Raw genomic sequence first — 26261 nt, 5'->3', positions numbered from 1 at the left:
GTTCTTTGAAACATTCAACCCGCCAAAATATCCAATGCTTTATATTTTCCCTGAGTTTCATCAGGGAAATTTTCAAACACGATATTTAACTATGTCAGGGGTCAAACTAAGCAGACAAAAACTGATGTCTGTTTTGTATAAAATAATTGGAATAGAAAAAGATAGAGATGGAAATGAACCAAGTGTTCAAAACCGATAAGAATAAATGGGAAACACAATAAAAATCATGGAGAACAAAGAAGGTAAATGAGCTTTTTACATATGTGAGTCATAAAAAAGATTGCCTTAGAATTACGCATGTCAAACCTGATATACAGGAAACTTAATCATGGACTTCATTATTTAAATGGGAAAAATAGAGAATCTTACAATTAACTGTTCTTTTTGTCATAAGATTATAGTGTGTGTATGTATATGTACACATACATTCATCTTAGCACAGCTAAATTCTTTTCTACAGTATCCTTGGATAATTACATTTGATGAATCCTTGATATTACTTGGCAGAACAGAAATTCTTAATATTTCCTGATAATTTTAATAAAATACTAGATTTTTATATTCACTGCCATACTAAAGGTTTTGTTAATGTAATTCCTTTCAAAATATCTCTAAAAAATCTGTTAAAAAGTAAAATATGGCCTCCTTTAAAATATATTAATGTATAAACTTTATTTCCCTCAAGAGATCAACTGCAATTAGATAACGTAGTCGTATCCAGTGTCACCCTTGACAGCACAGTGTAGGCTGAGCAACAAATGTTCAGTCATTTATTTAGCCTTTGCAGATAACTTTAGGCATAATGTTATATTTTGGAGCCATATAAAAAGTGGCTGATTTAACATTTATTTGATTTGATTGCTTATAATTCAGGCATTATGAGATCTTGGAAAACAGCATTAGTTTAGATGGTAATAAGGGCCACCTACCAAAGCTTTGATTATAGCTTGAAGTAGCCATCTCCATGCTGTAGTTAGGTTCTGGGCAGAGGAAACACGAATAGATCCACAATGCTTATATTCTCAGACCTCTAGAGATGTACAATAAATATAACTTTTATTGACTTGAACATAAAATCAGTTTTCCAATTTGGCCTTTATACTTTGCTTAATCATTGGAACTAAATGTTCTATATCAAACATTAATAACATTTAATACTCGTTATAGACTGAATTGTGTCTCCCCCTCCTCAAATTCTTATTTTGAACCCGTAACCCTCATTTTGACTGCATTTGGTGATAGGGTCTTTGAATAAGTGATTAAGGTTAAATGAGGTCAGAAGGGTTAAACCATAATCCAATATGGTCAGTGTCCTTATAAAGGGGAAGAGGTGCCAGGGATGTGAACGCACACAGAAAAGGCCATGTAAGGACATGAAAAGAAGAGGGTGATATCCCTTTATCATTTTTAATTGTGTCTATTTGATTCTTCTTGCTTTTATTCTTCATTAGTCTGGCTAGTGGTCTATTTTGTAAATCTTTTCAAAAAACCAGCTCCTGGATTCATTGATTTTTCGAACGGTTTTTCATATTTCCATCTCCTTCAGTTCTGCTCTGATCTTAGTTATTTTTTGTCTTCTGCTAGCTTTTGAATTTGTTTGCTCTTGCTTCTCTAATTCTTTTCGTTGTGATGTTAGGGTGTCAATTTTAGATCTTTCCTGCTTTCTCCTGTGGAAATTTAGTGCTATAAATTTCCCTCTAAACACTGCCTTAGCTGTTTCCCAGAGATTCTGGTACATTGTGTCTTTGTTCTCATTGGTTTCAAAGAATTTATTTATTTGTGCCCTAATTTCGTTATTTACCCAGTAGTCATTCAGAAGCAGATTGTTCAGTTTCCATGTAGTTGTGCAGTTTTGAGTGATCTTCTTAATCCTGAGATCTAATTTGATTGCACTATGGCCTGAGAGACTGCTTGTTGTAATTTCCATTCTTTTGCATGTTCTGAGGAGTGTTTTACTTCCAATTATGTGGTCAATTATAGCTTAAGTGTGATGTGGTGCTGAGAAGAATATATATTCTGTTGATTTGGGGTAGAGAGTTCTGTAGATGTCTATTAGGTCTGCTTGGTCCAGAGCTGAGTTCAAGCCCTGAATATCCTTGTTAATTTTCTGTCTCATTGATCTAATATTGACAGTGGGGTGTTAAAGTCTCCCACTATTATTCTGTGGGAGTCTAAGTCTATTTGTAGGTCTCTAAGAACTTGCTTTATAAATCTGGGTGCTCCTGTATTGGGCACACATATATTTATGATAGTAGGCTCATCTTGTTGCATTGATCCCTTTACCATCATGTAATGCCCTTCTTTGTCTTTTTTGATCTTTTCTGGTTTAAAGTCTGTTTTATTAGAGACTATGATTGCAACTCCTGCTTTTTTTTTCTTTCCATTTGCTTGGCCAATATTTCTCCATCCCTTTATTTTGAGCCGATGTGTGTCTTTGCACAGGAGATGGGTCTTCTGAACACAGCACACTGGTGGGAGTTGCCTCTTTATCCAATTTGCCAGTCTGTGTCTTTTAATTGGGGCATTTAGCCCATTTATATTTCAGGTTATTATTGTTATGTGTGAATGTGATCCTGTCATTATGATGCTAGTTGGTTATTTTGCATTAGTTGATTCAGTTTCTTCATACTGTTGATGGTCTTTAAAATTTGGTATGTTTTTGTGGCTGGTGCCAGTTTTTCTTTCCATATTTAGTGCTTCCTTCAGAATCAGAAAAAAAAAAAAACTATTTTAAATTTCATATGGAACCAAAAAAGAGCCCGTATAGCCAAGACAATCCTAAGCACTAAGAACAAAGCTGGAGGCATCATGCTACCTGACTTCAAACTATACTACAAGGCTACAGTAACCAAAACAGCAAGGTACTGGTACCAAAACAAATATATAGGCCAATGGAAGAGAACAGAGGACTCAGAAATAACACTACACATCTACAACCATCTGATTTTTGACAAACCTGACAAAAACAAGCAATGGGAAAGGATTCCCTACTTAATAAATGGTGTTGGGAAAACTGGCTAGCCATATGCAGAAAACTGAAACTGGACCCCTTCCTTATACAAAAATTAACTCTAGATGGATGAAAAACTTAAACGTAAGACCTAAAACTATAAAAACCCCAGAAGAAAGCCTAGTCAATACCATTCAGGACATAGGCATGGGCAAAGACTTCATGACTAAAACACCAAAAGCAATGGCAAGAAAAGCTAAAATTGACAAGTGGAATCTGATTAAACTACAGAGCTTCTGCACAGTAAAAAAAAAACTATGATCAGAGTGAACAGGCAACCTACAGAAAGGGAGAAAATTTTTGCCATTTATCCATCTGACAAAGGGCTAATATCCAGAATCTACAAGGAACTTAAATTTACAAGAAAAGAACAAACAAACCCATCAAAAAGTGGGTGAAGGATATAAACAGACTCTTCTCAAAAGAAGACATAAACATACATAAAAAATGCTTATCATCACTGGTCATTAGATAAATGCAAATCAAAACCACAATGAGATACCATCTTACATCAGTTAGAATGGCTATCATTAAAAGTCAGGGCTGGATGCGGTGGCTCACATCTATAATCGCAGCACTTCAGGAGGCCGAGGCGTGTGAATCATGAGGTCAGGAGTTTGAGGACCAGCCTGACCAACATGGTGAAACCCCATCTCTACTAAAATATACAAAAATTAGCCAGACATGGTGGTGTGTGCCTGTAATCCCAGTTACTCAGGAGGTTGAGGCAGGAGAATTGCTTGAACCTGGAGGTGGAGGTTGCAGTGAGCTGAGATTGTGCCAGTCTACTCCACTCTAGCCTGGGGGACAGAGTGAGACTCCATCTCAAAAAAAAAAATGTCAGGAAACAACAGATGCTGGAGAGGATGCGGAGAAATAGGAACACTTTTACACTGTTGGTGGGAGTGTAAATAAGTTCAACCATTGTGGAAGTCAGTGTGGCAATTCCTCAAGGATCTAGAACCAGAAATACCATTTGACCCAGCAATCCCATTCCTGGGTATATATCAAAGGATTATAAATCATTCTACTATAAAGACGCATGCACATATATGTTTACTGCAGCACTATTCACAATAGCAAAGACTTGGAACCAACCCAAAGGCCCATCACTGATAGACTGGATAAAGAAAATGTGGTACATATACATTATGGAATACTATGCAGCCATAAAAAAGGAGGAGTTCATGTCCTTTGAAGGGACATGGATGAAGTGGGAAACCATCATTCAAAGCAAACTAATATGGGAACAGAAAACCAAACACCACATGTTCTCAGTCATAAGTAGGAGCTGAACAAAGAGAACACATGGACACAAGGAAGGGAACATCACTCACTGTGGCCTGTCGCGGGGTGGGGGGCAAGGGGAGGGATAGCATTAGGAGAAATACCTAATATAGGTAATGGATTGATGGGTGCAGCAAACCACCATGGCACGTGTATATCTATGTAACAAACCTGCATGTTCTGCACGTGTATCCCAGAACATAAAGTATAATTTAAAAAAAAAATAAGAAGAGTGTGGTCTGTAAGGCAAGAAGAGAGTTCTCAGGAGAAACCAAACCTTCTGATACCTTAGTCTTGGACTTACAGCCTACAGAACTGTGAGAAAATAACTTCCTGTTGTTTAAGCTACACAATATACAACATCTTGTTAAGGCAGCTCTGGCAAGCAAGTATAAGCCTACCTATAGGAGCATTTACCTGTATTAGTTTGTTAACATTCACAACATTATATCAATGGATCTAGGCAAATTAAACATCCCCATTCTAAAGAAGAAGAAAACAAGACAGAAAAGTCAAGTAAATCTTTCTAGTTCACACAGCTAGTAAATGATATCACTAGTATTTAAATGTAGATGATTGGATTTCATAACCTTTGAGTTTAACCATTTGACTATGGCTGCTCTTTGGATTTTATTTATGTATGTTTCTATTAATCTAATATCCATCCATTCCTCCATTCATTCATTAATATACCTATTCACTTACCTTTCTACCTGAATATTCAAAATATTTCTGTTTCTTTTTGAAATTTTTGATATATTGAAATTGCATATTATGTATAAATAGGTAGAGTTCAATAACACATTTATTTGGGAAAGGACTATGACGTAAATTTTTATTTTTAAAAATTGATTTTTTTGTTATTAAGTTTGCAAGATTCTATTTTTGGATATTAGCTCCCTGTCAGATATATGGTTCTAAAATATTTTCTCCCAGTCTACAGGCTATCTTTTCATTTTGTGAATTTCTCCTTTGCTGTGCAGAATGTTTTTTAATTTGATGTAGTCCCACTTGTTTATTTTTGCTTTTGTTGCCTGAGCTTTTTGTGTGATATTCAAAAAATTATATCCAAGGCCAACATCAAGGAGGTTTATCCCTAGGTTTTCTTCTAGCAGTTTTTTTTTTTTTTTCACAGTTTTTGGTCTTACTTTTAGGTCTTTAATCCATTTTGAGTTTATTTTTGTGTACAGTAGAGACGGGTCCAATTTTCTTCTTTTGCACATGGATATCCAGTTTTCTCAACACCATTTATTTAACAGGCTGTTGCTTCTCTATTGTGTCCTCTTGGTGTACTTGTCGAATATTCGTTTACTGTATATGCTTGGGTTTATTTCTGGGTTTTTTATTCTGTTCCTATGGTCTCTGTGTGTGTTTTTATGCCATTTCCATACTGTAGCTTTGTGATATAATTTGAAATCAGGAAGTGTAATGCCTCCAACATTTTTTTCTCAGGATTGCTTTGGCTGCTCAAGATGTCCTGTGGTTTTGTGTAATTGTAGAATTTTTTTTCTATTTTTATGAAAAATGCCATTAGTATTTTGATAAGGATTGTGTTGAATCTGTATATTACTTTGGGTACTATGGACATTTGAACAATGTTAATTCTTCCAATCTATGTACACAGGTTATCTTTCCATTTATTTGTATTTTATTCAAATTCTTTAATCAATGTTTTATAGTCAAATACTTCACCTCCTTGGTTAAACTTATATCTGAGTATGTAATTTTTTGATGCCATGTAAATAGGATTTTTTTAAATTCTTTTTCAGGTAGGCCATTATTGGCATAAAAATGTGATTAATTTTTATGTTCATTACAAATCCTGAAATGTTAGCCCAGAAACAAATAACCCCATTAAAAACAAAACAAAACAACAACAAAAAAAAATGGACAAAAGACCTGAATAGATATTTCTTCAAAGAAGCCATAAACATGGCCAATGGTTAAATGTAAAGGTGGTCAACATCATTAATCACTAGGGAATATGCAAATCAAAACCACAATAGGTATCATTTCACATCTCTTAGGAAGCCTATTAGTAAAAAGACAGTAGATAACAAGTGTTGGCAAGGGTGTGGAGGAAAGGAAACTCTCTCATACAAAATTGGTAATGATATAAATAGGTGTAGTCATTATGGAAAACGATATGGAGGTTGCTCAAAAAATGAAAAGTTATCTACAATAGACTTAAACAAATCAGTAAGAATAAACAATCCCATCAAAAAACGGGCTAAGGACATGAATTGACAATTCTCAAAAGAAGACATACAAATGGCCAAAAAACAAACAAAAAAATCAACGTAACTAATGATTAGGGAAAAGCAAATCAAAACTACAATGCGATACCACTTTACTCCTGCAAGAATGGCCACATTCAAAAATCAAAAAAACAGTAGATGTTGACATGAAGGCATTGATCAGGGAACACTTCTACACTGCTGGTGGGAAAGTAAACTAGTACAGTCACTATGGAAAACAGTGTGGAGATTCCTGAAAGAACTAAAAGTAGAACTACCATTTGATCTAGCAATCCCACCACTGGGTATCTACCCAGAGGAAAATAAGTCTTTATGCAAAAAAGATACTTGCACACGCATGTTTATAGCAGCACAATTCACAATTGCAAAATCATGGAACCAACCCAATTGCCCATCAATCCATCAATCAATGAGTGGGTAAAGAAACTGTGATATATATATATATCTCACATACATATATCTCACATACATATATATATATATCACATATATATAATCACTTACATATATGATGGAATACTACTCAGCCATAAAAAGGAATGAACTAATGGCATTTACAGTGAACTGGATGAGATTGGAGACTATTATTCCAGGTGAAGTAACTCAGGAATGGAAAACCAAACAATGCATGTTCTCATTGATATGTGGGAGCTAAGCTACGTGGATGCAAAGTCATAAGAATGATACAATAGACTTTGGGGACTTGGGGGTAAGGGTGGGCGGGGGGAGAGGAATAAAAGACTACAAATATGGTGCCATGTATACTGCTTGGGTGATGGGTGCACCCAAATCTCACAAATCACCACTAAAGAACTTACTCATGTAACCAAATACCACCTGTACCCCAATAACCTATAAAAAATTTAAAATTAAAAAAATTAAAAAGAGAACTACCATAGGGCAATCCTCCTTCTGGGCATACAGCAAAAGAAATAGGATTAGCATCTCCTAGAGATACCTGCCCTTTCATGTTCATTGAGGCATTATTCAATATGGAATAATTGGAAGATATGGAAACTAAGTTATCTGTTAATGAATGAATGGATAAAGAAATTGTGGCATATATATACATATGTGTGTGTGTCTATATATAGTGGAATATGATTCAGCCTTAAAAAAGGAGCTGCTGACATTTCTGACAATATGGATGAACCAGGAAGATATTATAGGAGTGAAGTAAGCCAGACACAGAAAGGAAAATACTATATAATCTCACTTATATGGGGAATCAAAAATATAAGATTTGGACTCATAGAAACAGATGGTAGAATGGTGGTTACTGGGGATTGCTAGGGGGAGAGGACAGGGAAGAGTTGGGAGATGTTGCCAAAGGGTATAAAGTTACAGTTATGTAGGGTGAATAAATTTAGAGATCTAATATACAACATGATGAGTATAGTTGATAATACTGTATTGTGTCCTGGAAATTTGCTAAGAGAGTAGATTATAGCTGCTCTCACCACAAAAATAAGGTAACTGTGAGATACTACATGTAATTTTCTTTATTATAGTATCCATTTAACTGTATATAAATGTCAAAACATAATGTTGTATATCTTAAATATATAATAAAATACATAAAGACATCTGTAAAAAATAAGTTTCATGTATAAAAATAAGTTGAAATGTTTTAACCTTACTTGCTGCTTTCACGTGATGCATAATCACCGAGCTTTTGAAGCTTATTAATTGAAAATCCTTCCAAATTGGCATGAAACAAAGAATAGCAATTTTCTTCCCAGTGATTTGAAGGATGTGAAATGCTAAAAGATACAGGATTTACCTAATGAATGTTTACATAATTATTCTCAGTTACCACCCTTCTAGTTTTTAATTCTTGGTAAGTTATAAAGATTATTTGTGAGGCTTTCTTGCTGGCCAATACTCCAAATATTCCATCATTCTTACACTTCTGTCATTCTGCATTGAAGTTTGATGAAAAATAGCGATCCAGAGAAGTTTGTACTTGTTCAATAACTGTCCATTGATTCATTAAAACAGATGTTATCTTGTAATCATTTAAAAAATTGTCTCTTGAAAACAACCATTCTAAGATTCAGTCTATTTAGACTTCCAATATTTAGTTAAAATATTAGAATATCATTGATAAATTGTAAAACAGTTAAAAATATAAATGAAGTGTTATATAAAATATTTTAAATCTTTTGATTGTTCTGAGTATTGTAAATATAATTAAACCTGAACAAAATATTTGTAAATTTGGATTTAGTTATCTACATTAACAAGTCAGCTCTAAATCAGTCAACATGTAAAGTATGTAGGTTCTGCATGGTTTACATGTTGACTGTTTTAGAGTATTTTACACATATTCACACATGTCATGTAAAATAATTATAATTGACCTATTTAAACCTAAGTGAACCACAAAAAAATTATTGAAATAGTAATAACTTTATTATTTTCTACCACAGGACCAAATGTTCACATTTTATTTTGATAGATCCTTTAGGATAGTAAGATAATGTTATACATTGAAGTCAGCAAATGTAAGAAGTTATGCCTGAAAAATTTGGGGCATACACAAAGAAAATGCAAAAAAAAAATTAACGATGTCAATAGATAGATAAGTCTTTTATTGAAGTCTTTATCCAATTTAAATATTGTGTGAAGCCTTGCTGTCTAAATATTGTGAGAATGTAGCTAGAATTCTTTAAAATATAATAGAAATGGGGGCAATAAAATTAAGTCAAAGCTAATATTTTTTTCACATGTGGCCATACAGTAAGCCCGTTCAATTTGTAGTTAGTAACTTAGGTTTTGATACTGAAGCCTAAATAGTCAAAGTAATGACCTAAATCTGATGAATGAGTCCTGCAAAGTGTTTCTTTACCCTAGAATGTCATAGAGATGGAAACAAAGTTCAATTTCCAAAATTAGGAGCAACTTGAAAATCTAGAAAGCTTGGGGCCAGAAGAAATTTAATAAGGCTCAGTTACATGACAGCAACCAGAGAGCATAAATTCAAGAGCTTCTATTATTAAGACAACAAAGCAACTATCAGTAATACCCACAGGATCCCAGTGTAAGCCCAGGATATATGTTGATCCTCTGGGAACATATATACTTCTGTAATCCCATTTTCTCTAGCCCTTGCCAGTTGCTGCATTCTAATATGTTTATAATAAAAACAATGCTGCAAAGGTCACCAGCTAATGTCCTTATGTGCATAATACAATACTTCAATTCACCGAGAAAAATTCTCTTTTTCCTCAGCCTGCATTTTTGCATTACATATACTTGTCAGGATGTTCATCTTCTTTTTTGCACACATTTCCTCACATTTATTGTTTGCTACTGATAAAATTTCATAAACGCATTACTTCCCAACTGACTCTGTTGCTGCTGCTTTTTCTTAGTGTTTTCATCCCTGTGCAAGCTCTGCATCTAAGCTGGTACCGAAATTCTTCTTTATCCCCCTCGTGTCTCTCAATTTTTCACCACTTATTTCCCATTTCTTCAAATTTAAGAGTAATACTTTGTTCTCTCTTCACTTTTCATTCTCCAGCATGTAATCGGTTAAATGAGTAACTTCTTTTATTTTTTAATTTGGACATCTCAGACATCCAGAAATTTGCAGAAATAGTACCCCAAATTTCTATATATTCCTTACTCACATTCTTCCCTCCACCCTCTTTCATTCTCTCCCATCTCCTGTCCCTCTTGCTCTCTCTCTCTTCTCTTTCTCTCATTTGAATTTCTGATATTATGCCTTCTTCCTCTGTAATACTCTATTGAGTATAACACACTTAACATGTGGTATTATTATCTAATCTAAAGGCATTTTTCCAGTTTTGGCAATTGTCCCAATAACGCAATTTATAGAAAAAAGAAAATTTTGGATCATGCTTTGCATTCAGTTTTTATGTCTCTTTGGCCTCTTTACTTTGGGATATTACCTTTTGCTTTGAGAGAAAAGGTCAAGGACTGTGCATAAAATGCACCTCAATTTGAGTTATCTGATGTTTTCAGATTCAGATTGTGAATATTTTATCAGGAACACCACAGAAGTGATGTGTTATTTTAAATGCCTCATGTCAGTTAGCATCATATATCAAGATATCTCTTTAGTGTTTATACTGTTTATGTTAACGTGTTTTTTTTTTTTTTTTTTTTTTTTTGACAGAGTCTTGCTCTGTCGCCCAGGCTGGAGTGCAGTGGCGCAATGTTGGCTCACTGCAAGCTCTGTCTCACGGGTTCAAGTCATTCTCCTGCCTCAGCCTCCCGAGTAGCTGGGACTACAGGCACCCGCCACCATGCCCAGCTAATTTTTGTATTTTTAGTAGAGATGAGGTTTTACCATATTGGCCAGAATGGGATGGTCTCATAATCTCCTGACCTCCTGATCCATCCGCCTCAGACTCCCAAAGTGCTGGGATTACAGAACTGAGCCACTGCACCCGGCCAACATGATCACTTTTTAAAATTGCTTCTGTCTGGGTTTTCCGATGTCTCGTGAGAAGTTACATTGAGACAATGTAATACTTTTGAATCTTCAAAATTTCACTCACTACTTTTAGTATGCACTATCAGTTTTGCTTGCATTAATTTTGATACTGATAGTTGCCAAATGGTTTTTTCTATATTTATTATTTGGCCCTCTACTATAAGCGCTTTACACATACACACACATACACACACACACGCACACACAGGCACACAAAAAATATATTTGAATATATAATGTATATATTATGTGAAATATATTTAAAATATAATTTATTCAAAATGGTATAATAGGTTAATTAATTCAAGAGGTTATAGTACTTTATTACCCATATTTAATTTGAGGGCGAATTGCACCATATTTGCTATTGAGCTCCTTCATGTTGGTTTCTATGTCCTTTTTGTGTCTCATTTCCTTTTAGTATTTAATATGTTTTTACATTCAGAAACAACAACATTTTCTAGTTTCTACTTGTATTTTTCCTGCCCAGCCCGAAATCAGGCATTTCTCAAAGACTCCTAAGTCCTAGAGAGATCATATTTAGAAACCCTGATCTGGCTCTAGGTATGTGATTGCTATTTGAATATCATTGCTTCTATGAACTCTCAGAAGACACAACCAGGAATTAAGATCTCCTGGACTGTTTTGTTTTGTTTTAACTTTTATTTTAGGTTTGGGAGTACATATGAGGGTTTTTTTTTTTTACATAAGTAAACACATGTCACGAGAATTTGTTGTACATATTATTTCATCACCCAGGTATTAAGCCCACCACCCAATAGTTATATTTTCTGCTCCTCCCCCTCCTCCCACCCTTCACCCTCAAGTAGACCCCAGTGTCTGTTGTTTCCTTCTTTGTTTTCTTAAGTTCATATCATTTAGCTCCCACTTATAAATGAGAACATGTGGTATTTGTTTTTTTTCTTCCTGTGTTAGTTTGTTAAAGATAATAGCCTCCAGCTCCATCTGTATTCCTGCAAAAGACATTACCTCATTTTTTAATGGCTGCATGGTGTTCCACAGTGTATACGTATCACATTCTCTTTGTCTAACCTGTCATTGATGGGCATTACAAATCAATGACATAATTGGACTTTTTTAAATTTTTCAATTATAAATTGGATATTCCTTATGATGTTTCCATTTCTACCACTTTCTCTAGAGAACTTTTACATTTTTATTTCATTTCAATTTTTGTAAATATTTCTGCTTTTCTTGAAAGTTCTTTTATAAATTATCATTTCAATCTTTTCTTCCTTGAACACCTCACCTTCATTCCTGATGTACATTAGATAGAGCAGGGCCTGAATACTCAGGTATATTTCCAAAGGCTTAGAACATGAGTTCTTCAAGAATGATGGCTCATGCCTGAAATTCCAGCACTTTGGGAGGCCGAGGCGGGCGGATCACGGGGCCAGGAGATCAAGACCATCCTGGCTAACATGGGGAAACCCCATCTCTACTAAAAATACAAAAAATTAGCTGGGCTTAGTGGCAGGCACCTGTAGTCCCAGCTACTCGGGAGGCTGAGGCAAGAGAATGGTGTGAACCCGGGAGGCGGAGCTTGCAGTGAGCTGAGATCGCGCCACTGCACTCCAGCCTGGGCGACAGAGCCAGACTCCTTCTCCAAAAAAAAAAAAAAAAAAAAAAAGGAATGATGAAGGATAGATTCTATAAACCCAGGTGTTGTCACACACAGTTAAGTATTTAGTCTACTTAAAGAAAGACATTTAAAAACTTAGCCACTCTTATAGATTGAATAATAGAAGTATAAAGTCCCAAACCCCCTGTGAATGTGGCTTTTCTTATTTGGAAATAAGGTCTTTGCAGATGATCAAGTTAAAATGAGTTCATTATAGTGGATCCTAATCTAATGTAATTGTATCCTTATAAAAATGGTACATTTCAGCATAGAGACAGACACACATACACACCCTACTATGTGAAAGTAAAGGCAGCAATCAAAATGGTATATTTTCATATACGTCCAGGAACAGGAAAGAGTGCCAGAAAACCACTAGAAGCTAGGGAACAAGTGTGGAGCAGATTCTCCCACACAGAACTTGGCCTCAACCCTGCTGGCTACCTAGATCTCAGACTTCTAGCTTCCAGCCTGAAACAATCATTTTCTGTTGTTTTAAGCACTCGGTTGTTGATACTTCATTATATATGCCAAGTAAATTAATGGACCCACATAAGTAGGATGTTATCAAATTTCCACATTATATTCCAAATTTATATAGGTCATAAATATTGTTAATATTTCTCTTGCTACTTTATTTGTTTGAGAGGGTGGGGAAAATGTGATATAATTCTTTATGTACTTAATGATTCAGATATATAAAATATCCAACATCAATACCAGGCATTAGAGTCAAAACAAAGGGCATGATAAACTAAGATATTTAAAAGTAGGACATCATAGGAAAACAGAATATATTGTACTTAGGTAAAAATATCCATCTTAGAATTGAGCAATTTTTATTAAGTAAAGAAGAACTGTTTTAATGACATAATGTAAATGCTTATCTAACTAATGAGAAAAACTTGACAAGCAAAGGGTTTAGAGAGAAGTACAAAATTCCATTATTTTGAAGGTAAGTACTTCTAAATTTATTTTGAAATTGAATTTTGTTTAATTAAACAAAAGTACTCTCTTGGCTCTCTGAGTATACAGGTGGGAATCAATGCAAGTTGTTTATCGTTGGGTTCAACTTATAAAATTTTCAGTGAGGTTGCTTCCATATTTTAAAAATAAACACTAAAATTAGAAATTGCTGTAGAGTACAAAAAGGAAATAAAATGCACTTTAATTCCTTAGAGAATGTTATTCCTATTATAGCATTTTTCTCATTTTAATAAAATATAACACCTTGCATAATTTAAATAGAAAGTTTTATGTTGAAAATAATGAATCTTAAATTCACATACTAAAAACTAACCTTTTAAAATTATTTGATATATCAAAAATCTTAAAGCACCAATACATTTGATGAAAGACTACCAAATAACAGATTTTGAAAAAGATCTAATAAGTGTATTTGCTGAATTATCTCAACATGAATGTTAGTTATTTCACCCTGGTGAAAATAATGCTTAAAAGGTTCTAATAGTTTTATAAGAAAGTTAATCTAAAGTTATTAAGCCATTTTATGCCACTTTTATAGGAATATTATAGTAATGTATAAAGTGGCATACATAAATTATTTCTTAAACTGTCAAGTGGTATTTGAAAATAAGCCATATTATTATTTTAGTTAAACCAAATGACCTCATTAAAATGCTCTCTAAAATGTAATCTATGAACAAGTTTTTCTGATAGTTTCTGGGAACTAAATAATTTCTGGAGTATCAAATACAAGTGCTTCTCAACTTACAGTATGGTTCCATCCCATCATAAGTTGAAAATACCGTAAGTCAAAAATGCATTTAATGCTGGCAACACAGCAGACAGTCCTAGACTTACAATGGTTTGACTTATAATTGACTGGCTTTAGGGTTATGCAAAAGCAGTATGCATTTAGTAGAAACTGTGCCCCCATTTTTAGTCATAAGAAGCTCAGGGGCTTACAATGAGGGATACATCCCAATAAACCCATTGTCAAGTTAAAAACTGTAAGTTGAAACACGGTAATTTGAGGACCAGCTGTACACCATGTTCTTAGGCCTTGCTATGGTCTGAATGTCCCCTCCAAATATTATGTTGAAATTTTGTTGCACTTTTAACAAAATTAAGAGTTGGGACCATTAAGAGGTTGTTAGGCCATAAGCGCTCCACTGTCATAAACAGATGAATGCCATTATTATGGGGGTGGGTTTCTTCTTGTGGTAGTGAATTAATTTTAAAAGGGCCAGTTTGGTCCTCACTCTTTCTATCTCTCTCTCTCTCACCCTCTCACCTTCTGCCACAAATGATGCAACAAGAAGGCCCTCAGCAGATACCAGCCACTTGATCTTGGATTTCTCATCCCCTGGAACCATTAGCCAATACATTTCTGTTCATTAAAAATGTCCCAGTCTCAAGTATTCTGTTATAGCAACACAAAACTGACTGAGACAGGAAATTTGTACCGAGAAGTAAGGCTGCTGCTGTAACAAATACCTGAAAATGTGAAAGCAACTTTGGAATTGAATGATAGGTAAAGGCTGGAAGAATTTGGAGTAGCAGGTCAACAAAAGACTAGATTGCCAGAAACAAAATGAGGAGGAGATTCTGGTGATGGCTCAGAAGAAGAAAGCTGTAGAGAAAGTCTCAAACTTCTTAGATATTACTTAAGTGGTCATGACTAGAATGTTGGTAGATATATGGACAGGAAGGGTCATTCTGATGAGGTCTCAGATGGAAAAGAGAAATAGCCTATTGGAAACTGGAGTAAAATCCATTTTTTTTTATGAAGTGGCAAAGAATTTGGCTAAATTGTGTTCATGTCTTAGGGTTTTATGAAAGACAGAATTTAAAAGCCATGAACTACTATGTCTGGCAAAAGAAAAATCTAAGCAACAACGTATTCAGGGTGCAGCATGACTTCTTTTAGCTACTTACAGTAAAATGCAAAAGAAATGTTAAAGATAAAATTTATAATTAAAAGGGAAGTGGAAAGGAAAGATTTAGAAATTTCTTAGCCTGACCATGTAAAGAATGAAAAAGTATGTTTGGGAGAAAAGACTAAGGGTGTAGCCAAGTGACCAGTTGCTAGAGTATAGTATGAATAATATGAAGACATATTGAATTCATCAAGACAATGGAGAATGACCTGAAAGGCATTTCAGAGATTTTCAAGGTAAGCTAAGGCCTTTAGGGTAAGGTTTCTGACAGGTGCTTGTGGAATCTCAGCCTTCACTGCTACACCACTTCTCTGCTCCCTGTCTTCTGGCACAGTACTCCTCTGCAGCTCCAACCTTGGCTTGAGCCAGCCCAGGTGCTGCTCAGGCTGCCGCTCTAGCAAGTATAATTTATAAATCTTAGAGACATCCACATGGTGATAATTCTTCAGACTTACAGAATGCAAGAGCTATGGAGGCATGGCTTTCTCTACCTAGATTTAAAGGATGTTGTGGACAGCATTGGGGCCCAGCAGAGACTTACTGGAGGGGTGGAGGTGCTACAGAGACTATACTAGGGTAATGCCTAGTGGAGCTATGGAAGCAGGCCTGCCTCCGAGTTCTCACAACTGTGGAGCTACCAGTGTGCAATTCCAGCTTCGGAGAACTCCTACCCAGGACAGCTAGGCTCTGCAAAGGGATGGGGCTGCCTGAAGGCTTGGGGGCCCAACCAAGCCAGAGAATGGGGCTTCTTGTAGACTTGGGAACCCCCACCCCTGCCCCAGCACCTGGAAGGTAGAACATTAAGTCTAGGAAGATTATTCAGGAATTTTAATATTTGCTGTTTTTTTCTCATGATCTGTTGCTTTTTTTTTTTTTTTTTTGCCTGTTGCTCTTGTTGGAATGAGAATATCTATCCTGTGTCTTTGAAGTTATTAGCTTGTTTAATTTTACAGGCCCATAGCTGAAGGGAGAGTTGCCTCAGGATGTACTGTGCTTTGACTTCATCCGTATCTGATTTAGATGATACTCTGGACTTTGAACGTTTGAGTTGATGCTAGAATGAAATAAGACTATGGAGGCTATTGTGATGGAATTAAAATATATTGTATTTTAGAAGGACATGAGTTTTGGAGAAGCAGGACAAAATAATACAGTCTGCATGTCACCTCCAAACTTTATGTCAAAATTTAATTCCCATTGTAACAATGTTAAGAGATGGGACTTTTAAGAGGTGATTAAGCATGAGAGCTCCATCCTCATAATGAATTAATGTTGTTATGACAGGAGTGGGTTCACTTTATAAAGGAGTGAATTCAGCCCTTGCTCTCTTTTGTCCTCTCTCATCCTCTACTGTAAGATAACTTAGCAGGAATGCCCTCTCGCTTGATGCCAGCATTTGATGTTAAACTGTCCAGCCTCCAGAACTATGAGAAAATGAGTATCTGTTCTTTATAAATTACCTAGTCTCAGGTATTCTGTTAAAGCAGCACAAAACAGGCAAGACAGGCCTTATGCTTCCATGTTTTTTATTCTCTTACTCTCTAATAAGCTCCTCCTTTTTTTTAGCTACTTGTCAAGTATCTCTTATTTAATTGGTTTGCAGCTTAAGTTTTATTTTTTTAAACTTTTCTGATTTCCTCCACTCCTACATCCACAAGCAGAGCAAAGTACTCAATATCCCGAGCTCCTGTTATATTTTGTTTATACCTTATTTGTAATATTTGTGTTGTAACCATCTGCAAACATGTCTTCTTCCATCATAAAGGTAATTTTAGGATAAGGAATTTTATCCAGATTGTTTTCATATTCTTAAAATGTATCATAGTGCTTGTTGCTTGAGAGTCTGTAGAAGGATGTTTACTGATAAAATAATAAAGTCATGTTTTTGTTACATATTAGCCAAAGGTCACAGATTGTTATATGTACGTTACTCATCCCCACCAATAAACTATCAGTGTTATAATTCTTCATAGATCATTTGTATGTCTTGGGTTTCCCAGGACAGTCAGGGTTTATATTTATTGTTCTGGCATTCTGTTTGGCTGAGCTTTTCCCAGATTTATCATTTTTTAATACATAATATTATTAATGGTTATGTTAATATAAGTTAAGTAGTTTGACTTAAACTAGAAATACTCCTTTGTATTTATGCATATTTGCATTTCTAGTTTAAGTCAAGGTCTCATTTAGTAGTACATGAGATACAGTGCAGTGAATATTTTCTCGGTTTAACCAGTTGTTACATCTGAAAGATGAGCAACAAAAATGTGTTTCTCCTTCTATCTTCTAGGAAAAGCAACCAACACTTCAATTTTAGGAACAACATGCTGATAAAATCAAGGGTGCTCCAGCAAAGACCAATTAAAAGAGTTAACTTTTTCTGGCATGTGGGGTTGGGAAGTTTTGGACGGTGTTGCTTCTGCTGGCCACTTGATTTACTACTCTGGTGCAGTCAGATTTACCATGATCTTTCATGGTCAGTGCTTGGTGCTTAGCTGAAAAAGATATTTTATATATATCTCCACAATTTCTGAGATTTATTCCAAATAGGCTCTAGACATGCACCTTTTAATGTGCTGTTTGGCTGGGGTCATGCCTTCCTCTGGAAGAATTCAGGGGCAAATTTCTATTGAGACTCCATAAACCGACCTTGAATAGTATGTGAAGGAAGAACACATATAAAGTAGAAGTAAAAATATCAACTATACGGAGACCCTGAAGTGTCCTTCATGTTCTATAGATATTTTCTTTTCCTTGTTTAGGTGTGCTTTCAAAATCGTTTTTAGTTTTTTTCACTGAGCTAGTTCTACAGGTCAAATTTTCAGAAGACTTCAATTCATGATCTAATACCACCCTTTTCTTATTAATCACATCTAACTTTTGGCTGTCCTCATTGCCTTCTGGGGTTCCACAGGCATTTTTACTACTGTGGACATTTGGAAAAGAAAAGTATACTTTAATCATGCTCCCTGAAACTTTATAAATATAACACTTTGGCATATTACATCATTTACTATATTGAATGAATATTACTTATTAATAACTTATTAAAATATTAAATAGGGGTAATTAGGTGGAAAAGGAGAAATAAAAATACTAAATTTTTAGTTAATATATTATTTTCACCCAAGGGTGGCTGTTTAATACCTGAAAAAAAATTGAGGATGCTTATTTTTTATATTGTCTTTGCTATTCTTGAGAAAAGCTTGATTGAGAATGATAAACTCAGGAGGATCCTCTACTCACCCCAAACTCAGTGCCAGACTTCATTTCAAGTTACAGAAAACCAGGGGGTTTACTAAGAAACAATGAGGAAATGCTGCTAGTTTTCTTCTCATAGTTTCCTTTTTATATATATTTTTTGATCTATAGAGAAACATTTGTAGTCCTGCTGCCTGTAAAAGTGATGTTTGAATGTATTCTGCAAACTTGCAAAGCTAGTAACTCATAAAATATTCCTAAAGTTGGCAAGTTTCATAAGATGAAAGGTTCACACAGCTCTAACAAGTAACTAAAAAGGAGACTGGTATGGTAGGCACCAATACAGCAGTTTAAACCTCATGCTGCATACGGGGCTGCAGTTTGAATTCTTATTACCGACCAGGGAAGATAACACACCTACCACGTTTATCCTTCATTGGTGTGTTTAACAGTAATAGACCTTCCTGCACAATAATTAAAAATATGAACAAAACACAGCTCTATCCTTTCCTCTTTATTTTTTCCTTAAAGGAAGTTTTTTTTTTTTTCTATAAAGAGAATTTTCACATTTATATTTGGCTCTTTTTGCTCTAGCTTGAAAAACAGGTCTCTAGTTTCTGCCAGCACTTGTAACCAAGGAGAATGATTACAACATGCAGGTGTCACTGATTGGTTGGAATTGAAAGCTGCACAGATTGACTTGGAGTCCGGAACCCATCTCTCTATCTTCTAATCTCAGTTGTTTCTGTCAAATGCCAGTAGAGAACAATCACATCTGTTTTGACTGACAGCATAGCTGACAAGGAAGATCATTGTCATATGGTTAGTATTTAGGAAAAGCTGTGAATATATAGTCTTGTGTCGCTTAACAATAGGTATATGCAATCTGAGAAATGCTTTGTTAGGCAATTTTGTTGTTGTGCAAACATTATAGAGTGTACTTACACAAACCTAGATGGTACAGCCTACAATACACCTAAGCTGTAAGATATAGTTTATTGTTCCTAGGCTACAAGCCTGTAGGCAGCTGTAACACAATGGTAAGTATTGATGTATATAAACATATCTAACCATAGAAAAGGTGCAGTAAAAATACAGTGTAATAATCTTATGGGACCACTGTCGTATATGCAGTCCATCACTCACTGAAAAGCTCTTCTGTGGTGCATAAGTATAATATTTTACTTCTGTGGGCGTATATATATATATTTTAAACTAATTATAAGCACAATTTAGCAAATTAAATAGATCTACTGTTAAGAATTTGTTTTTATTCATAATTTCCCAAACTACTTTGAAGTAGTATCCTAAACAAGAAGAGGAAGTAAATGAATAAAATATCATATCTAATGAATACACATTAAGATTTGTGGCATAAGATTTTTAAAATACTTAAAAATAATTATAATCCTTATAGATAATATATAACAGCCTAATTAAATAGACTGTGTCTTCATATATTGAATATATAGAAGCTCTGTTAATATGTAATTACATAAGCAATCTAAAGTTTTCCATGTCATTTTGAAAATATACCGGCTGGACTACCGTGGCTGGTAGCCATCTCTGTCTTCTACTCTACACCTTCCGGACTTCTCACTTCACCTAATGGAAACAAGGTTAGATATTGTAATTAAAGACTTAAGATGAGTTTTATGTAAAAAAGGTGGAATACAAATCAGCCAATAAAGTCTCAAAGTAAAGACGTTGTCTTTACATCATACAGTGTCTGTATATGTTTTGTTTTTACTTTCACTTTTTTTTCTTTTCATGCATTCATGTACTTTCTTTATTATTATTATTATACTTTAAGTTTTAGGGTACATGTGCACAACGTGCAGGTTTGTTACATGTGTATACATGTGCCATGTTGGTGCGCTGCACCCATTAACTCGTCATCTAGCATTAGGTATAGCTCCTAATGCTATCTCTCCCCCCTCCCCCCACCCCACAACAGTCCCTGGTGTGTGATGTTCCCCTTCCTGTGTCCATGTGTTCTTATTGTTCAATTCTGACCTATGAGTGAGAACATGCGGTGTTTGGTTTTTTGTCCTTGCGATAGTTTGCTGAGAATGATGGTTTCCAGCTTCATCCATGTCCCTACAAAGGACATGAACTCATCCTTTTTTATGGCTGCATAGTATTCCATGGTGTATATGTGCCACATTTTCTTAATCCAGTCTATCATTGTTGGACATCTGGGTTGGTTCCAAGTCTTTGCTATTGTGAATAGTGCCACAATAAACATACGTGTGTTTGTGTCTTTATAGCAGCATGATTTATAGTCCTTTGGGTATATACCCAGTAATGGGATGGCGGGGTCAAATGGTATTTCTAGTTCTAGATCCTTGAGGAATCGCCACACTGACTTCCACAATGGTTGAACTAGTTTACTTCTGTATATGTTTCAAATTAAAAAACAACTTTTAATATATGGCTACATTTTTTGCTGCTTTATGGTTTCCTGATTTAACCTAATTTTTCAATTGACTAATCAAATAATTGTCTCAATCAAGTAAGGTAAAGAGGCTTCTTGTATAGAAGTATTATATATTCAGCATAAAATAAAGATAATTTTTAATATAGCGTAGTAATGGCATTGAAAATTATATTTTGATCTTAGAATATTTTAAATGTGTCTTCAGTTTCTTTAATTTAGAAGTGCTCTAACTTAGAAACAAAACACATAGAAAATTACAAGTGCAAATAGAAAGAGGGCAAAAAAGACTGACCTTATATTTGCCAAATTTTTAGAGGTATATTAAAACCTCTACCTGACATTGCCAATTGCCTTGATTAATACCATCCTCCCCAGAATTTGATGTGAAAAAATGATTCTACTATTAAAGACTGATGCTGCTGTTTTGCAGGTCTTTCCATAATAAATAATCAAGCAATATCCCTATGAGGAATTATCTTAATTTCATACTATTTCCTTTTTACATTTATACTTTACTGTGCAACTTTTTATTAATATTTGTTAATAGATACAAGTGAGAAAGTAAAAATGGAGGCCCTGACATTCAGGACCTGGACTGGGACTCTCAGCTAAGTCTTTAAGTCTCCTGTTAAAGATAAACTATTTCACAGAACCCTAAAATAAAATACGACCATTCAATGATCATGATGGACAATGACAAAAACAACAACAATCCTTAATTTTATCTGAGCATAAACAAAACAGGAACGTTGTCCAGGTCACAACATACCAGATACAAGTGACTGTTGTTTCTTTAGCAGTTACCTTATCCTCAATTACATTAGCCTCACTCTAGTATGTCATCCATATAGATAAGATTTGGTGACATACCTAATCATAAAATTGCTCCCACTTCCTGGTAACAGACAATCCAGGGCAGTCTTGCTTCCTTAATTTCTTCCCCAAATAACCAAATCCCAAATGATACAATAGGTTCTTTTAATACTCTCTTACTGAGATAACTTCACATTTCCCCATTGTGTGAAGTATTTATTGCTGTAAACAAGAATAAACTCAGGGGTGTTCCTGGTGGTCTTTGGTTATAGGATATGGACACAAGAAACAGAAAATAGATTCTAAGTGTTTAAAGACTTTATTGTGATGGGGAGAGGTATTAGCTAAAGTCGTGGAAGAATATATTGCAGGAAGATAAAGATAATAGAAATCAAAGATCAAATTTTCTCTCCTTCTAGAATTTTATGCAGCTTCACACTAAAGAGTGTTGTAACTTATTGATTAAATTATCCAATTCAGTGAAAGTATGCTGAATAGAAGCAGGAAAGCTGTTTCTGTATGCTCAGTTTAAATTACAATTAAGTTTCCAGCTGGAGATCCACAAAATATAGTGGAACCCTCACAGGGATGGTATTTGCCTTGTTCTATTTTAGGATTCCATAGCAATATCACCTTATAGTAACAGCTGTTTGTAGCAATGGGATTGGTATGAGTTTTTCTTCTACTGCCTGGCAAATTGAAAAGCTATAAAATATTTTCAGTTCATTTCAGGTTCAGGTATCCCTAGGAGCAACTGTCTTCATTCAATCAGAAAGGAAGGTACTAAGATTGCAAAACAGAGATTAAGTAACTGAATGCAAACTGCTGTTGGTTGAAAACTCCAACTGGGACTTTATTGCCAAGCACCAGACATTAGAAGATCAGTGGCTAAATTAGCCAGAGTAAACATCCTGAGGTACAAAACTAGTGCCAGCTCACTGAGCTATCAAAAAGATAAGTGGGTTGACAGAGGGGCTGAAGAAAGACATAAGTAAATATGGATAAATTCAGTACCCGTTCATATAATGATGGACATGATTTGAAAAAGAAATATGTCAGTCATAAATTCAGTTATAAATATGCAGAATGAAATTTTGGAAGTTTTATGCTCTTGTTAGGAACAAATAGCTATATTAGGATTAATATTACATATTTAATTTGAGTCTCAATATAAGAACCCCATGAAAGTTGTTAAAATAATGAAAGTAATGCTGATTTAATAATTAGACATTGAAAACTTACATCCTCGGTGGCATTATTTATTAAAACAAGCACATAGAAACATATTTTCCTTCTCTTTCCCCTACTGTACTTTTTAAATCTTAAATTCTCAGTTTAAAAAAATGTTATTATAATATGTATTCCAAAATTATAAAAATTATAATTTTATACTTAATGACTTTTTTTCAAACAGAAAACATATAGCCAGGATTCAGATAAAAAGTCAATGTTACCATCATCCTAGTTCTTGTCTAGTAACTATTTTAATAGCTACAATCAAATTACATTCTTTATAGAAATGGTATCCTCTGCCAAAACTGAGATGAGTAACTATAATTGTTATTATTATTTGTAGTAGTAGTAGTAGTGTAGCATGTAATGTCTTAGCTCCCTGACATGTTTGAATAGAAAGCTCATAAAATAACTGAAATTTCAAGCATTTGAATTCTAATCTTTTAAAAACTGTTTTTAGGTGAGTTTTTTCCCCAAAATTATAGGCCGTCATAATAAGTTTGAACTTTATCTATAACAATAGAAAGCCATTAAAGAAATTTTTGCCCTAGAAGGGCATTAATGCACTTTTGTTTTGGAAAAATAAGACATTGGGGGATGTAGATGATCAGTTATTAAGAAGAAAATAGGGTTGCCGTATGGAAAAATAAGACATTGGGGGATGTAGATGATGAGTTATTAAGAAGAAAATAGGGTTGCCGTACAGAAAACCAGTTTAGAAGCTAAGGAATTAATCCGTTAAATAAATTACAAAATTTAAGGATGTCTCAATAAGTTTGAATGTAATGGAAAGTATTCAGCAATAAATGAAAATAATCCTATTTAAATGACTAATTTAAATGAAGATTTCATAGAGAAGAGTTATAGTCTCAAGTTATTGTTTGGTGGATGTTCATATTATTAACGGCAAAAATATATAAGTAATAGGTCAGAGCTAAAGGTTTATATATTTGGATAGCTCCCAGTCAGGTTGATTTTATATCAAAATAACTTTTATGAAAAAGAGAAAGTAGTAACAATGCTATAGATTATTTAATCTCTTGCCAAATAAATACTGAAAATTACAAAAATACTATTTTTCATTTGATTATTAAATAGGCATATTCAACTTAATATTTCCAAACTGAGATCCTGATTCTCCCTCAAACCATCCCTTCCTTAATGTTCCCACTCAGTTATTGATCACGTAAATTGATGGGGTAAGGATTTACCACAATACTACCAGTTGTTCAGATAAAAAATTTTGATATAATCTTTAACTTGACTCTTTCTCATAACCCATATCTGTTTCATCTATAAATCCTTTTTGCTGAAACTTTATACCCAGGATTCCACGTTCTCACCCAACCCTTGCTACTATACTGCTTTTAGTCATCATCCCAGCTCCTCTGGATTATCAAAATGACCTCATAACTTGCCTTCCTACTTCTGCCCTTGATGCACTTTCATTTTATTTGCAATATGGTAACAAAGGTGATTCTGTTAAAACATTTCATATTATGTCACATCTCAGTTTGGAACCTTCTGTTTTTTTCTTATCACATTTAGAATTGAAGCCGAATTTCTTGCTTAAAATGAAAAGGACTACATTATATTCTTCTGTGCTCATTTCTCTTTTATTCTTTCATTACAGTCACACAGGCATGATTACTGCTTCTCAAACAAAGCTGGCATGCCCTCACCACAGGACCTTTGAACTTGATTTTTTTTTCCTGCATGGAAGCTTTTTATTATTATTATTATTTTATAGAAAAACAGAAACATATTTCTCACAGTTCTGGAGGCTGAGAATTCCAAGATCTAGGTGCTGGCAGTTGGTGTCTGATGAGGGCTTTCTTGCAGTGTCCTCACACAGTGGAAGGTGGAAGGCAGAACAGCAAAAAGGGAATGAATTCCTTCCAGCAGCTTCCTTTATAAATCTGCCTGGAGTACTTAAAAACAAACAAACAAACAAACAAACAAACAAACAACAAAAACCACAGTTAGTTCTCTCAGTTCTTTCAGGTCTTTACACAGTTATCTGCTAATCCTTCCTTGCTCACTTATATAACACTGCACCATTACTTAACCATTTCACTTCCTCCTTCCTCACTTTATTTTTCCCCCCATAGGATTTAATAGTATCTGACCCATTTTGTATACTTTATTTTTATTTTCATACACACACACACACACACACACACACATACACACACACACGCTAATATTAGTAAGCAAGGATTATTGTCTCTTGTCACAACTGCATCTCTAACATTTAAATATATTTAGTGTATATACATTTAAGGTATAGATATTTAAAATTAAGTAAACAATAAAATGTGGCAATTTTGTTAAAAATGTATTGCCTATACTTAGTGAATATTAATCACTATTTAAACAGATTTGGAGCTATCTTTAGCAAATCTTAAGAATATGAAATATTAATATCACTGAACTTTAAGTAATTGCGGTAAGGACTTACAAGCATACACACATGCAGTGTACAAATGTTAAGTCCCTGGCTTTGATACTGCACTATAGTTATATAAAATGTAATCATTGGAGAAAATTAGGCGAAGAGTATGCAGGATGAATCCATACTTATTTCAAAGTGAAACGTTTAAAAAGTAATTACGTTAGGCAGCTCTAACTTTTACTTGATAGGTTACCCTTAATTAGTTTGTATTTATCGGAGAAATGCTTTGTTTTTCTGGTTTGCTTAATTCTTAGTTAAAAGATAACAAACAATTTTATTGCAGAGGAAATTTCCTAACATTCTTTCACTCTCCTTTGATTTTTATTTAAACTAAAACCAGCATGACAGTCCCATCGAAAAATTCCTCATGACAGAAATCTCTTATCAGGAAAATATGTTTGAGACACATACACATTGCAAGCTATTGAAGGGGCTGCTTCTCATAAAACATGCACGTTTTACTTAAGTACTTCAAAGGTACTTTATGTTTGTACACTTTAAACATTTTGATTGCTGAGTCATTTAACTCTTTCAAAATGTTAAGTAATTATTTC

The 26261-nt window shown here is 34.4% G+C and overlaps 1 long non-coding RNA gene across 1 annotated transcript in view; it reads right to left on the bottom strand.

Annotated features, from left to right (window-relative positions):
• Positions 1-24855: 24855 nt before the first annotated feature.
• The window catches only part of LOC109025921 (uncharacterized), a 110861-nt gene continuing 109455 nt past the window's right edge, over positions 24856-26261 (bottom strand). The window contains exon 4 of the long non-coding RNA XR_008677407.1: positions 24856-25183. This is a non-coding gene — a long non-coding RNA (uncharacterized lncRNA). The remainder of the gene's footprint in view (positions 25184-26261) is intronic.

Source organism: Gorilla gorilla, chromosome 11, assembly GCF_029281585.2.
Source record: "Gorilla gorilla gorilla isolate KB3781 chromosome 11, NHGRI_mGorGor1-v2.1_pri, whole genome shotgun sequence".
Taxonomy (NCBI): domain Eukaryota; kingdom Metazoa; phylum Chordata; class Mammalia; order Primates; family Hominidae; genus Gorilla; species Gorilla gorilla.
The sequence above is the reverse complement of the archived record's forward strand: the minus strand, read 5'-3'. Positions and strand labels throughout refer to the sequence as shown.